Source organism: Bos indicus x Bos taurus, chromosome 5, assembly GCF_003369695.1.
Source record: "Bos indicus x Bos taurus breed Angus x Brahman F1 hybrid chromosome 5, Bos_hybrid_MaternalHap_v2.0, whole genome shotgun sequence".
Lineage (NCBI taxonomy): Eukaryota > Metazoa > Chordata > Mammalia > Artiodactyla > Bovidae > Bos > Bos indicus x Bos taurus.
In genome coordinates this window covers 96,573,338-96,588,803 of record NC_040080.1, presented here as the reverse complement: position 1 = coordinate 96,588,803, position 15,466 = coordinate 96,573,338, and the positions used below count along the sequence as shown (strand labels likewise).

The window sequence follows — 15,466 nt, the reverse complement described above, 5'->3', positions numbered from 1 at the left end:
TGGGGTCGCACAGAGTCGGACACGACTGAATTGACTTAGCAGTAGCAGCAGCAGGGTATTTGGAGGGCTTGTGTCCAACAGAATGGAACTAACTGTTTCTCTGGGGTTGCTCTAGAATGTAAACTCTGGTGCGTGCGTGCTCAGGTGATTCATTTGTGTCCAACTCTTTGTGACCCCATGGACTGTAGCATGCCAGGCTCCTCTGTCCCTGGGATTCTCCAGGCAGGAATGCCGGAGTGGATTGCCATGCCCTCCTCCAGGGGATCTTCTTGACCCAGGGATCAAACCTGCATCTCCTACACTGTGGGCAGATTCTTTACCCACTGAGCCACCAGGAAAGCCCTGTAAACTCTAGTAGGAAGGACTAATAAAGGTATTGGAATAAAGTTGAAGCCATTTATCTAAACCCTAATCTTCATACAGCTGACCACAGATCTGCCCAATGGGAGGGCAGGCTGGTGGACCTCTTGTATCCTTACCTTGGAAAGGTAAGAGCATGCAGACATGAAAGGTATGACTGTCTCTAGTTTCTAGGAGCATCCTGCCACCATCTCATTTCTTTAGAACCAGGGATCCTAGACAGGGAAAGACTGAGAATTTTGTGCCCAGCAGAGAGGAGATAGTTAATTTCAGGAAGAAATTACATAGAGCCACATCTACGTTATATACTAGGAAATTATTTCCAACAGTATCTTTTTGTCCAGCCATCTGCTTGAAACAAGTTTCTGTCAGCCTCTGGAAGTAGTAATTATTCCCTCCTCTGAAACTGAGCCCCATGCTGGCTTTCTGCTAAGGGAGTAGACCATTTGGTCGTCTGTGGTCTATTGTCAAGAATCATTTTGACACTTATTATTGTTAGCTGCTGATTTTCCAACGGATACCATCTTTGAGGCTAAAAATAAATCCTCCCACCCCAAGCCCCCTCTTTATGAAGTGTGAAAGACAATATGCACCAATGAATCATGGATATAATTTTGCAATAGGGAGAACACTTATTAATGAGGAATGTCTCAGAGAAAAGGGGCGTGAGTTTTTATAGAGGCCAAGAGGCCTTGCCTTGGACTTGTGGGACTCCTGAGAAAGGGTGGAGGTGGGTCTTATATCAGAATATGGGAAGGCTGGGTTGTCCTTTGTGGTGGTTGACTGTTTCTTGGAACACAAAGAGGGGTATTTCTTAACCATCCCTACTTTCAGAGAGCACAGGGGATAAACTCCATCATTGTCAAAAGTCATATCTTCTTCGACTTTTAGGAACCAAAAGCAAATTTGAAAGAAACAAAAATGTCTTTGTAAGGTTTAGGTAGGAGATAAAATCAGAATTCTGGCATCTCAATTGCCTGTTGTAGAAAAGACACTTAAGCTACTCCTCCTTTAACTGGAGTAAAGAATACCAAATACCAACCTACATGACCAAAGCTTAACATAAGAAAAGGAATTGAAGCTACCATGGCTTTCTTAGGGACTTGAAGAACCCATGGAATAATTTTCAACTTGGGCCAATGATGGGAACTCTTTCAGAAGTTCATTCAACATGTGTATTTTTGAGCACCTGTTATGTGCTAGGCATGGCTATAGATACAAGGGGCACTATAGTCAATGCAACATTCCAAAATTTCTCCCCTTGTAGAGATCCCTGCTATGGAAGAAACCAAGCAGCAGAGAGATTGGGAGAGCCGGGGGATAGAGCATAAGGCGACATGAGTGAAAACCTGGAGGGGACGAGGACAAGAGCCATGCTGAGGTCCAAGGGAACATTTTGGATGAGGCGAAGAGTAAAATGTGAAGGCTTCAGATGGACGCTTGCCAAACACTTTAAAAAAATAACAAATGGGTCAGTGTGGCCTAGAGCGCAGTGGGCAAGAGGGCACGTAGCAGGGGCTGAGGTCAGAGAGCCATGGGAGGCAGAGAGGGCAGGGTCTGACGGGCCACTGTGATGACTCGGGGTAGGATGGGCAGCTGCTGGCTGGTTTACAGCAGCATCAGTTGCTCTTGCTCTCACTCTCACTGATGTCTTGAGAGAGAGGAGGCTCTTCCACTAATCATGAGAAGTTGGGGTCTCGGATCAAGACAGTCATGGTGAAGTGCACTGAGCGTGTGGTACCCTGCTCAGATCCCCTTCAGAAATGAAGTATTCATTCCTCCAGCAGCTGGGAGGTCTCCAGCTAATGGCCTTCGCTTGTCATTCCCCTTGAAGAGCTGCCTCCTCTGAGGACAGCTGCTTTATCCAGGGGCCTCCTGCCTTCCTAGGCAGCCTGTGTCCAGTGACATGTGGGTAGAGGGTCTGAAGACGTGGCTCCTCACCTCAGTTCATCACGGCTCCCAAGGGCTGTCCTAGCTCAGAGCTCCGCGTGGTCAGCTCAGGCCTTCCCGGTGAGAGTTCCCCAGCCCCACCCCTCCCTCTTCCCAAGCCGTTTCCTTCCTTTTCATAGATATTCCCAGGAGCACTCCCCTGATCACCTTGCTTCCACTTGGCTCCATCCCAGGGTTAGCTTCCAAGAGAACACCTCCTGTGACGTGGAGGTGGTGAGCAGGGTCAGGCTCTGAATATATTTTGAAAATAAAACCAAATGGACATTCTGATGGATTGTAAAGACATTTTTTTTTTTTTTGAGGAGGGGCAAGGGAGAATTTAGGGAATAGATTAGAAATAAAAATAACCTCTTAATATTCATGCAGGTAAAAAGACTTCCATTTCCAGGAGCATATTCTTAACTTTGAATATGCCCAACATTATACAGTTTTAGATAGAATCTGTTGTAGCATACATTGCACTTAATTTGAGGAATATCAGAGTAATTAAACATAGACAGAACACATATGTTCAGTCATTACCCAGTGATTGCTAATTCACAGAGAGACAAGCTGTGTAAGAGGTTTTATAAGGGAACAAAGCCAGCCATTGGCACATCCACCAGGATACACATCAAGAAGTATTTTTTCTACAAGACCCATGGTGTCCATAGCACATTTAGGGGCTCTCATGAGCTTTGCCTACAAACGGCATATATCACACCCCAGACAATAATCCCAAGGCATCATAGAAGGGATCACACTGACGTGACACCTCCTTTCGTAGATACAGTTCTGAGAAAGTTCACTGTGGGGAATAGTCGTTAGGACATGAATCTCGAACTGGTGCTTTGCCTGAAGTGTGGAGTCCGCGGGGAGGCTGAGAAAGGCATTTCTAGAGGACGGAGGAATGTGAGAGAAGGCCCAGAAGTGCGGATACGTAAGGTGGGAGCAGCAGTGATGCGTCTGCCTCCCGGGAAAGTAACACTGATCAGGTAAAGTGGGACAGGTCTGTTGACTTTTAAACCTGGCAAGGAGTTTGGATTTCACGTTTTAAATAACCAAGGGAACAGAAGAAATATTCTCAAGACCTGTAAGTTGCCAATGTGCTTTGTGAATCTCCAAAATGGAAATGTGCAGTATTTCCCAAACTTATTTGAACAAGCTTTTTTTCCATGACCACCCATGAGCAACCCTGGAAAGATTTGTTCTACAGACACATTGAGGCAGAGGCCATTCCACCTTGGAGTACACTGGGAAAACTAGGGGCTCAAAGGTACCAAAAATAACCAAGATTTTTAAAGGGCATGAATGGTATATTGGGTGGTGTACAAATAGCATCATGTTATTCTCATCCTCACAATTCATCCTTACTTGGAAAGAGACTCGTGGCTTTCTGAGACCTTCTCTTCTTTAATGCTAAGTCTGTCCCATGTTTCATAATACGATTCGTGTGTTCTTGCAGAATACTCTCTCGGTTTGGTATGCAAGAATACCTTCTTGCACTTAGTTCAAGCAATAGGTTGTGCTGCCTGTTCACCAGCAGGAGCGGGTACTCTCTGATCATTGTCAGGTGCCAGGTTGTACCTGTGAGACAAGAAGAAAGAAACTGGTCTTGCTCATAACAGCGGCCCCAAACCAGGAAGCCTCTGTCTGCAGCCCCAGGCCTTTTCTGTCTGTCCGCAGTCTCACCAGAGCTGCTTCTGTCTTTCCTGTCTTTTCGTTTGGGTTCTCATTTGCTTACTCTGGGCTTCCCTTGTGGCTCAGCTGGTAAAGGATTCGCCTGCAGTGCGGGAGACCTGAGTTCGATCCCTGGTTTGGGAAGATCCCCTGGGGAAGGAAAAGGCTACCCACTCCAGTATTCTGGCCTAGAGAATTCCATGGACTATACAGTCCACGGGGTCACAAAGAGTCGGACACGACTGACGGACTTTCACTTCAGTCACTTGCTTACTCTGGTCCCTCTTCCCTCCCCAGCATCCCCCGACCAAAGCACTTGGTAATTGAACTTGAACTTTATCTTCCCTTCATTCTATTTTTAAAATATCTGAAAATAGCTTGTTTTTCCAGGGAGGCCTCCAGCAAGACTTTAACTTTAGCAGTAGTTCCCGTGCAGGAGTGGTATGACATCGCCCCAGCCTTGTACCATGTGGTGTTTGGAGATGTGTGGAGGCATTTTGTGGGGAGTTATCACTGTGCGTTGCTGGGGGCGCTGTCACCGTGGAGTGGGCAGTGGCTGAGGCTGTTAATCCGTAGGCAGTGCGGGAACTAACCTCCACAGTGGAGAGCAGCCCCGCCCAAAATGCAGTAATGACCCCAGCGAGCATCACTGTGGGCTTCCCGGACTCTGGCCCATTTGAGTACCACTTGGATCATTTTTAGCTTGCAATGCACCACCTGGGCCAATATTGTTTTTTTTAGGTAACTCACTTAATTATTTTTTCTTTCAGCAATAGTACTTTTGAAATAATGGATCAGTGCTATTTATAAAATGTTATTTAAAGTACATGTAAAAATAAATACCCAACACCTCACACAAAATATTCTTCATTGGTGACACATATGAAGTTTGGGAACATTGGGCCCTGCTTATGGCCACATGCCTTTTCTGGGTTTTGGTGAGGGCATTAGCCTCACACACACTTCTCTTCTGAGCTATGAAGGTCTAAGCAAGTGGACTTGATGGACTTCTTAGTGTGGGCCCTATGAGGTCAAAGGTCACATATCTAATGTCCCAAAAAGGTCATTTTTTTTTTTTTTTTTTTTTTTGCTGCATGGCATGTGAGATCTTAGTTCCCTGACCAGGGATCGAACCTGCACCCCCTGCTTTGGAAATGTGGAGTCTTAACTGCTGGACCACCAGGGAAGTCCCAAAGGGCATTTCTTTCATATAAAGAGGAAGTTCACTCCACTGGCATTCTTGACCCAGGTCAGCTATCTTTGCTGGTGGCAAAGTCAGAGGATCAAAATGAAGCTCCTTTGGCATTTGCCTCCTTGTGGACTCCATGAAGAGAGGCCTGCGCCTCGTGTACGCCGCCTTTCCTAAAGCAGTGTGGCACACACTTGGTTATTAATGCAAGTCTCAGCGAACAAATGAGAACAGGAACAGGCGCTTGTCCCTCCCGCTGGACAAACAATGGAGGACTGTAAACGTCCCCATCACCATGTCCAAAGAGTGTTGCGTTATGGTTTCTTGGGCAAGTTCTGTAACTTCTCTGTGCTTCAGTTTCATTCCCTCTGAAATAGGGTTGTAGTGATACCAACCTCACAGCACTGTTGTGAGGCGTCAATAAGATCGTGTTTGTGAAGTGCTTCAAACAGTGCCAGGCATAGAATTAATGTTATAGAAATATTTGGTGATGAATGGATGATATCTGTCTTATGCTCGGTTTTCTCTGTTGAAAGAGTGGATCAGCAGGTGCTGGACCGCAGTGTTGCTCTCCTCCGTGTCCCGATGTGCAGCAGCAGATGCTGAAATAGAACATCCCCAGCTCCAGCCACGTGGGGGGCAGGGGGGAGCCTGGGCTGGGGGACTGGGTCCTGCTCCAGTTCCCAGCACAGGAAGAGGTCTTCCAGAAACAGGTGACCTTGGGTGATGAACCCACCCCCTCCTCAGTCCCAGGCCACACAGAGAGCTCGTCCTGGTTTTTGTTTAAGGCAATGCTAGAACATGTCCAGTGAACTCAATTCTTGCTCGTCTCGGCTGACTCATTCTGTGGGAGCACCGCATCCACAGTCGATGAACGTGGGAAGGCGGGAGGGAGGGCAGGAGAGGAAGCAGTGCTGGCGGAGCATCTGTCAGGAGCTAGGCTCGGAGAAGGTGGTTTCAAGTGTATCGTGTCCCTCCATCCACTGACATCCCTAGGAGCCAGGATTTCAGCCTGATTTTACAAGTCAGGAAACGGATGCTCAAGTTAGCTAATCCAACCAAGGTCATACAGACCAATGTCACAGTTTGAACTCAGGACCGTCCAAGTGGTTTCATAACCCCCTGAGGTGCTGCCGAGGACCCCAGCATGGCCCTGTCAGCTTCATGCTGAAATGTTTGCAGTCTACCTCCTGGGGTTGTGGTGTCAGCAGCTCTCTCCCCTCCTTATTACAGAGAACGAGCGGGTGACATTCATCAACCAGAAGATCTTTGGGAACTCCTGGCTGCTGCCAGCCCTAGAGTCATGTGCAATAGCACAGCAGAGTGAGGTTGCGTTACTGCCCCGTGGAATTGCGTCAAAACCAAGATAATCCGGTTGAGACAATCTGCAGGCAGGGGCAGGAGCTTTTGAACAAGGTATTTGTCTCATCGGCTGAAGGAAAAGAGCTCTATTCGTGGCCTTCTCCTGATAGCCCTTTGCATGAGGAAGTGTAGGAAAAGCCAGAGAAGAGGCTGGTTCCCTTTCTCTAAGCAGAGAGATCCCACATCCCATCCCTGGGAAGACGATTGTAGATAAACAGTTGAAATTTCTTTCTCCCACAATTACGGGGCAGCACTAAGACATTGTCTTAGTATCTGAGTGTTCTGGGGAGTAGTCTGCCTCTTTGTAGCCAAGGGAAATCTGAGCTGCTTCCTGACGTCACTAAAAGTCCTTGTTCCTCTCTCTCCCCACCCTAAAACCTTCCTTCTGTCCCCGCGGAGAGCAGACTTCAATTCTGTGTGCTGAGTGAAGTGTCATTAGTCCCCTCTGCCCTCTGAGGAATAGTCCTCCTGCCCTTTATAGATGACCATTACTGTATCCTGCCTTCTGAACAGCTCATCTTACTAAATCACCCACAGGATTAGGAAATGACCTGTCTTCTGAGTTTATTAATTCCAGTGAAGATGATGTGAGGTCCCTTTGGTCAACCTGAAGTTTGGGCTTCCATGTTAAAACCTGAGGCATTCCCTTTCCAGTCCCCTGTCTGTGAGCTAAACAGGTCTCCTGCCATGGTGGCCGTGCCCTTGTAGCGCAGGGCTTGCCTTGGCAGGAATGGCCCCAGTATTCAGGATTCATGGTGTGTGCTTCAGGCACAAACCTGTGTGTGTGTGTGTGTGTGTGTGTGTGTGTGCACTTCAGGCACAAACCCGTGTGTGTGTGTGTCTGGGTATGTGTGTCTGCGTGTGTCTCTGTGTGTGTCTGTGTGTGTTTGTGTGTGTGTGTCTGTGTCTGTGTGTGTCTCTGTGTGTGTGTGTCCGTGTCTGTGTCTGTGTGTCTGTGTGTCTCTGTGTGTGTGTCTGTGTGTGTGTGTGTTTGTGTGTGTCTCTGTGTGTGTCTGTGTGTGTGTGTGTGTCTTCACTCAGGCTGCTGGTGGCCCATATCAAGTCATCACAGCTTCCTCTTCTTTTCAGTTCAGGAAATCTCTCCAGCCTCTGTGTCTTACTTGCCACCTCAGACTTCTCTGCTCTCGGCTAGATCATTTGTTCACTCATTTAACCTCTTTTTTTTTTTTTTGTAGAACCACCTAGTGCTGAGCACAGGTAAGGGACATCACAACAAAACAAGCATAGATCCTGGCCTCATGGAGCTTACAATCTAGTGGAATTAGGAACCATGACAAGTGAGGAGAAGGGAAAGATCAGCAAGCTATGAGAAAGGAGCCTTCCTGTGAGGACACTCTGGTTCCCCACTCTCTCCCTCACTGCTTCAAGTCTTGGCCCTGGGTTTCCTTCGTTTTCTTTTAGCCTTCCACTTTGGTGACTTAGTTGCACTATTTATTTGGCTTTTGGATCCTTTTCTCCAAAATGTCACCTTCATAAAGCCCATAGGTTCCATGCACTACAGCTTTAAGTTACAGGATGAAGGCTGTCCACGATGGTGTTTTACGAGTGCAGGTCAGTGACTATGGAAGTGGGGAGGAGGTTGGCATGATGCCAAACAGCTTGTAAGCTAGAAACAATACCATAAGTTCCAGATGCCAGTTCTGCAGCACTGGCATGAGGTGCCATTTCTTGAGCCCCTCACCCTAGTTGGATAGTATGTACTATTCTGGGTTCTGCATCCGAGGACCCTAGTATTCCAGAAGGGGTGTCATATAATATGACTTCATTTGCCTACAGGACTTAGTTGAAGAGTTTATTTACTAATAAATAAATTTACATTTATTTACTAATTCAAAAAATATTTGAGCCAGTGATTGTTTTCCAGCCTTAATCATTATTTACTGCCTTCTCACTGTGGAGTCACTATGGAGTCATCTCACCTTCCTTTTATGATTTCATTTCCTCTGTTTTCTTTTTTTATTCTTTCTATGGCTCATAATGTGTTCAGGTATCAGACTTCCTGGCTTGGTCCTTAAATGTTATCTTTTCTCTCCTATATTCTGTCATTTTTGTTGGCCTTTGGAGTTTTATCAAATTTTTCTTCCAACTTTCTTATTGGGTTTTCAAGTTATGTCATATTTTTTCATTTCTAAGACTTTTTATGACTACTCCTTTAAAAATACCATCCTATTGCTTTGTTTGCAATGTATTTTCTTAGTTCTCTGATAGTTTTCACCTTCAAATTACTTTAGTCTCTTTGTTTTTCACCTCTTTTATGTTTGATGCTGTCTTCAAATGTCTTGATTCTTGGCTGTCGTTTGTGTTTTAAATTGGGGCACTAAAAAGCGTAGTGGTAGCTCTGTATTGTCGGTGGGGCTTGAAGACCACCAGATCTCACACAGGAGGATAAGACTGGGCTGTTTAATTGGATAACCAGTGTCAGTATCTTTAGATCTTTTCTTTTGACTTGTCAGATGTTTTTCAGAGAAGAACTTTCTGATGTCCTGCATTGTATTCTGAAAACCATGTGATGAAGGAGGGCCAGTAGCTATAGCAGAGGGTTTCAATATTTAGTATTTAATGCTTCTTTTTTCAAAATGATTACTACCCTCAACTATATCATGTGTCCTTATCTCAGAGATCTTTTTTTTTTTTTTTTTAACTTTCTTCTCCAGAAACCTCCATCTTCTGCTGAAGTAAACCAGAATTTATCACCTGGTTGCATAAAGTGGGAAAGAGGATTTGTAGAGAGGAGTGTTCTAACTGTCCCTTACACTTCTGTCCTTTCCTTTATCCCCAAATGATGCTTCTAATTCTTGAGTCTTTGGAGAAAACGGGCTATGACTTAGCTCACTCACTTAGAACAAAACTTTCCTGGGTCTGCTAGGTCAGTTGTCTTTCCTTCTTCTGTTTTCTAATTTGTGGTTATCATTTCCTCTCCAGGTATCTTTTCCCTCTTAGATTTATGTCTTATAAAAAGAAATTTCTTTATGTCAGTTAGTGAGAATTCAGAGAAAGTACAGGAAAATGTGTATGTTTAGTCTCCTACCTTTAACTCTTCCTTTACATATATTTTACTAAGAAAATGGTCCAGTATTTTATTTACTGTCTTAGTGGTTACTTTTCAAAATTAAAGAAGGTAAAGAAGCTACAGTCATAATTTTGGAGACATTTTAGAGCATTTCTTACTGACAAAGTTCTTTTGAATCAGTTGTTGCCGTTACGTGGTTCAGATTGCAATGACCTTAATTCACAAAGACACAACTCTCTATTTTAGATTTGGGCTGCTGCTGCTGCTGTTGCTGCTGCAGCTGCTGCTAAGTCGCCTCAGTCGTGTCCAACTCTGTGTGACCCCATAGACGGCAGCCCACCAGGCTCCCCTGTCCCTGGGATTCTCCAGGCAAGAACACTGGAGTGGGTCGCCGTCTCCTTCTCCAATGCATGAAAGTGAAAAGTGAAAGTGAAGTCTCTCAGTCGTGTCTGACCCTCAGCGACCCCATGGACTGCAGCCTACCAGGCTCCTCCGTCCATTGGATTTTCCAGGCAAGAGTACTGGAGTGGGGTGCCATTGCCTTCTCCGTTAGATTTGGGTGAATGATGTAAATTGTGAAGATAAGTGAGAGGATGTGAAGGGAATGAAGTAAATTGTGAATATTCATGATGGAGCAACACTAAAGAATAAAGCCCTGGGCTAGGTTGAGCTGGAGATGATATTTTACCAGTGAAGTCAGGAAGCATGCCTGAAGTAGAATCCAAGTTTTTTTGATTAGGAGCCCAGAAATATAACTGGTCTTCATAAGGAGTTACATTCAAAAGAAAGTAGTATCTTTCAAAGACCATTAAAAGAAGTATAATTCAGTGATTCCTCCCCTAGAATAATTATTCTATGGGAAAGACCAAAATAATAATAATAATAACAACGTACAACGTATAATGTTGATTATATCATTGTTTCTGATAAGGAAAATTGAAACAGCCAAAAAGTGTATTAACAGAGGATTATTTAAATTCATGATGCTTCATACCCAAATCGGAGAAGGCAATGGCAACCCATTCTAGTACTCTTGCCTGGAAAATCCAATGGATGGAGGAGCCTGGTAGGCTGCAGTCCATGGGGTCACAAAGAGTCAGACACGACTGAGACTTCATTTTCACTTTTCACTTTCATGCCTTGGAGAAGGAAATGGCAACCCACTCCAGTGTTCTTGCCTGGAGAATCCCAGGGACAGGGGAGCCTGGTAGGCTGCCGTCTATGGGGTCACACAGAGTTGGACACGACTGAAGCGACTTAGCAGTAGCCACAGCATACCCAAATATAACTGGTCTTCATAAGGAGTTGCATTAAAAAGAAAGTAATTTAACACCTTTCAAAGACCATTGAAAGAAGTGTAATTCATAAGCTACAACTCCATTTAATAGTTTATCTTTGTTATACAGCCTTATCATCAAATACTTGGAATGCCATATGTCAGACAAAGGAAATAATTAATGTATATTGACATGGAACAGTAACTAAAATATGTTATTCAACTTTTAAAATCTTATAAAGGAAAAATGTATAGCATAACTTCATTTTTGTTTAAACATATATAAAAGCTTCCAGGTTCAAGTAATGGCAAATAGTTTTAGCAGACTAAACATCCTGCTGATAATAATTATAAACTCTGCTTATATATCTACTTCAGTGTACTAGAGAAGGACTAAAATCACATTTAACTGGCTTTTCTGCTGCAAGCATTCACTAGTCTGCAGAACACACTTATTGGACTAAACAGTTAGAAGCCAGACTAGAAGGCTGCCAGAGCAACTGGAAATTGAAAGGAGCAGGGAAATCCCAGAAAGTTAGGAGTGATGGTGGTGGGGAGCCCCCTGATCTATGTACAAAATCTCAAAAGCTTGGCTGACTCTTCAAATGCACAGGGCACGATTCCAAGGAACAGAGCAGAAAACAACAGCTGGATGGCTGAAAGAACTGAGCAGAGATTTCAGCAGCTGCCTGGTGCTCAGGAGACAGAGTTTGAAGTTAAAAACTACTAAATTAGAAGGGTTTGATAAATATGTCTTGCATTTCTGTGATTTGCCAGCAGTGTCATGCCTTAGATATAAGGACCATATCTCAGGACTCTGAGCTACGGACTATGAGCCTAGGACTAAGGATAAAATTAAAATGTAACTAGCCTAGCAAAACCCAGAAACAAGCCTGCAGAGGAGTAATGTTATCCACAAGACATTTAGCTGCCTTCTGGAACAAAATGTCAGTACTCATCAGAGGAAGATAGCAGAATTTAGAACGTCCACAATGTGTCAGGTACAGTGTCTAGTATACAATAACAATTACCAGACTCACAAAAAAGCAGAAAAGTGTGATCCATAATAAAGACACACACACACAAAGAACTGAAATAGGAGGCCCACAGACACAGCAGATATTAAAATTAGCATATGAAGACTTTAAAATTACTACTATAAGTATGTTAAATAATTTACAAAAAAATTGATAAAGTTTGTGAAGCCATGGGGATTTGGAGAAAGATATGAAAATACTGAGAAAAAGAGAAAGTTCTGGAAATCACAGAACTGAAAAATGCAATATCTGGAATAAAGAACAGTTATCTGGAAAAACACTGGGTAAGTAAATGCCATGAGTCTGGAGATGGCAGAAGGAAAGATCAGGTAACTTGAAGAAAAGTCAACAGAAATCACCAAACTGAAAAGGGGGGGAAAAAACACCTTGAAAAAAAAGAACAGAGACCCAGTTACCTATAGGAAAATAAGCAGTCTAACACACATGTTATTCAGGAGAATAGAGAACTAATGGAGCAAAAAATATTTAAGAAACTTTTGGCTGAATTTGATTAGTAATATCAATCCATAAATCTAAGGAACCCAGTAAATCCCAGAGGGAAAAACAGAAAGAAATTCATATCAGGTGCAAGATTGTTGAATGAAAATTAAGGATAAAGAAAAATAATTCAAATATATCTCAAAAGAGCCAAAAGACACAACATATACATAAGATCAAAGATAAAATGACTGAAGATTGTTCACCAGAAATAACAAATAAGGTGGGGTTGGAGCAGGACTTCCCAGGCCTTCTTTTATTTATTTCTTTTTGGCTGCCCTGGGTCCTCACTGCTGAGCACGGTCTCCCTCTGGTTGCCGCGAGCAGGGGCTACTTTTCACTTCGGTGCACAGGTTCTCGCTGGGTGGCTTCTCTTATTATGGAACACAAGCTCTGGGCACATGGGCTTCCGTAGTGGCATGGCCGGCTCAGCAGGTGGCACAGGGCTCAGTACTTGTGGCACACCCACTCAGTTGCTCCTTAGCACATGGGATCTTTCCCACACCAGGGGTCAAGCAATGGCAGGCAAATCCTCAACCACTAGACCACCAGGGAAGTCCCCCAGACCTTCTCAGCAAAACAATAAGATGTACTCTAGGACCCAGGAGCAAAATAGGAAGTTAACCACACCCCAAAGGAAGGTTTTGAATACATTTCTTCTTACACTGGCTCTGGCACTGGTGTCTCTTTGGGGATCAAGAGGAAATATTAAATAGTTCTAGACCGATTCTAATGTTGCAAGCCCAGGGTAAGACTATGCGGTTCACTGTTTTGCTTTCTGACTCTGCTTTTAACATTCTTTATGATCATCTTAACCACTCTGGGTTCAGATTGAGAAAGGGCCGCTTCGGGAGCATGAGGACAGAACATTTGATCTCCTCACAATCCCTCATATATTCCTGACACTCCTCACCACCATCACCCGCCAAAAGTTTCTAAAGAAGAAACTTTTGCTGACACTATGCAAATATTGGACTTCTCATGTGGCTCAGTGGTAAAGAATCCACATGCCAATGCTGGAGATGTGGGTTCCATCCCTGGGTTGGGAAGATCCCCTGGAGGAGAGCATGGCAACCCACTCCAATATTCTTGCCTAGAGAATCCCATGGACAGAGGAACATGGAGGACTACAGACCATGGGGTTGCAAAGAGTTGGACATGACTGAGCATGCATGCATTCAAATACTGCTTTACTCCCTGATGTCTGAAGACCAGCAAGATAGGTGGAGTCTTCAGGTCTTCTTTGGAACCCAAAAATCTCTTTATGTCTTTCAATTTCTCCTGTAGCTTTGACAGAAAGTCTTATTTTCAGATAGAGTTGATGTTTACTCTAGTTGACCTTTGTTAATAAGTCCTCTTTCCCCTACTGGTTTAGGTAGATTTGTTTTTGTTAGACTCAAACTGAGTCATAGGTTGCCTTCTCAGAAATAAAGACAAATACCTCATCAGGAGACTTGTTTAGCTACCCTTAGGCAAACACCAAATTGAAATTTAACGTTTCCTTTTTTTTGAAGCTGGAAGGAAGGGTAAGATGGTCCAAGGAAGCCAAGTCCTAGTTCCAAGAAAGTAGAGGCACTATTTATATACTTTCTTTAGATGATTATCATTTTTAACCAACAGCTGCATGATCAACCTCTGTGACCACATCAAGGTGACAATGTCAACCAAACCTCCATTGGCCTGTCTGCCCTAAAGCAACAGATTTTGTCTTCTGGTGATGATTTGATGAAGCCCAGGTCATCCTTGCAGGGAGGAAGTGAAAAGAGGTTCAGACAACATTTTTTTGGCAGCAACTATATTTCTGTGGCTCATTTCTTTTAACACAAAAAGATCATGGGCAATAGATATGTCAGAGCTTCTTAGACACATGTCCTGTTTGATGTGTGTTTTGCAGTGCTCAAAAATAAAATGAAGTGATCTTTTGTAGCTTCCAAGAAAAAGTCCCTCTTCTTTTTTGTTTGACGCACATCTAAATTCCAGCATCATCTCGGAAAAAGAAGAGGATGAAGACTTTCGAAAGATTTGGCTTCCTCACTACCAACGTCATATTCCACCCCCACATACACAGGCATGTGTAGAAGAGAAGGTACTGTTTGTCTTTCTGGATCTCAGTTTGCACATTTGATTTAAGTAGAGAAGCCTTGTGTCATAGCCAATATCTATTGCATAAGGTTGCCCCTGAGACTAGTCATCAGAAACTGGATTAAGTAGAACTGTGTGCTCAGATAAAATGGCTCCTTGGGAGATTATCCCAGGATGATAATAGAATACTGTACCCTGTACCAAAGAAGTGGGTGATTTGAAAATATATACATATATAGGATTTGTATATATGTATCAGTTCAATTCAGTCACTCAGTCCTGTCCAATTCTTTGTGACCCCATGGACTGCAGCACGCCAGGCTTCCCTGTCCATCACCAACTCCCAGAACTTGCTCAAACTCATGTCCATTGAGTCAATGATGCCTCCATCCATCTCATCCTCTGTCGTCCCCTTCTCCCCCTGCCTCCAATCTTTCCCAGCATGAGGGTCTTTTCCAATGAGTCAGTTCTTCCCATCAGGTGGCTAAAGTTTTGGAGTTTCAGCTTCAGCATCAGTCCTTCCAATGAATATTCAGGACTGGTTTCCTTTAGGATTGACTGGGTAGATTTCCTTGCAGTCCAAGGGACTCTCAAGAGTCTTCTCAAACACTACAGTTCAAAAGCATCAATTCTTCAGTGCTCAGCTTTCTCTATAGTCTACACAGCCATACATGACTACTGGGAAAACCATAGCCTTGACTAGACAGACCTTTGTTGGGAAAGTAATGTCTCTGCTTTTTAACATGCTGTCTAGGTTTGTCATAGCTTTTCTTCCAAGGAGCAAGTGTCTTTTAATTTCATGGCTGCAGTCACCACCTGCAGTGATTTTGGAGCCCCCCAGAATAAAGTCTCTCACTGTTTCTATTGTTTCCCCATCTATTTGCCATGAAGTGACGGGACTGGGTGCCATGATCTTCATTTTCTGAATGTTGAGTTTTAAGCGAACTTTTTTGCTCTCCTCTTTCACTTTCATCAAGAGGCTCTTCAGTTCCTCTTCACTTTCTGCTATAAGGGTGGTGTCA

The 15,466-nt window shown here is 43.9% G+C and overlaps 1 long non-coding RNA gene across 1 annotated transcript in view; it reads right to left on the bottom strand.

The window, feature by feature from the left end:
• Window positions 1-2,858: 2,858 nt before the first annotated feature.
• The window catches only part of LOC113893272, a 29,326-nt gene continuing 16,718 nt past the window's right edge, over window positions 2,859-15,466 (bottom strand). Inside the window, exon 3 of the long non-coding RNA XR_003511268.1 lies at window positions 2,859-3,876. This is a non-coding gene — a long non-coding RNA (uncharacterized LOC113893272). The remainder of the gene's footprint in view (window positions 3,877-15,466) is intronic.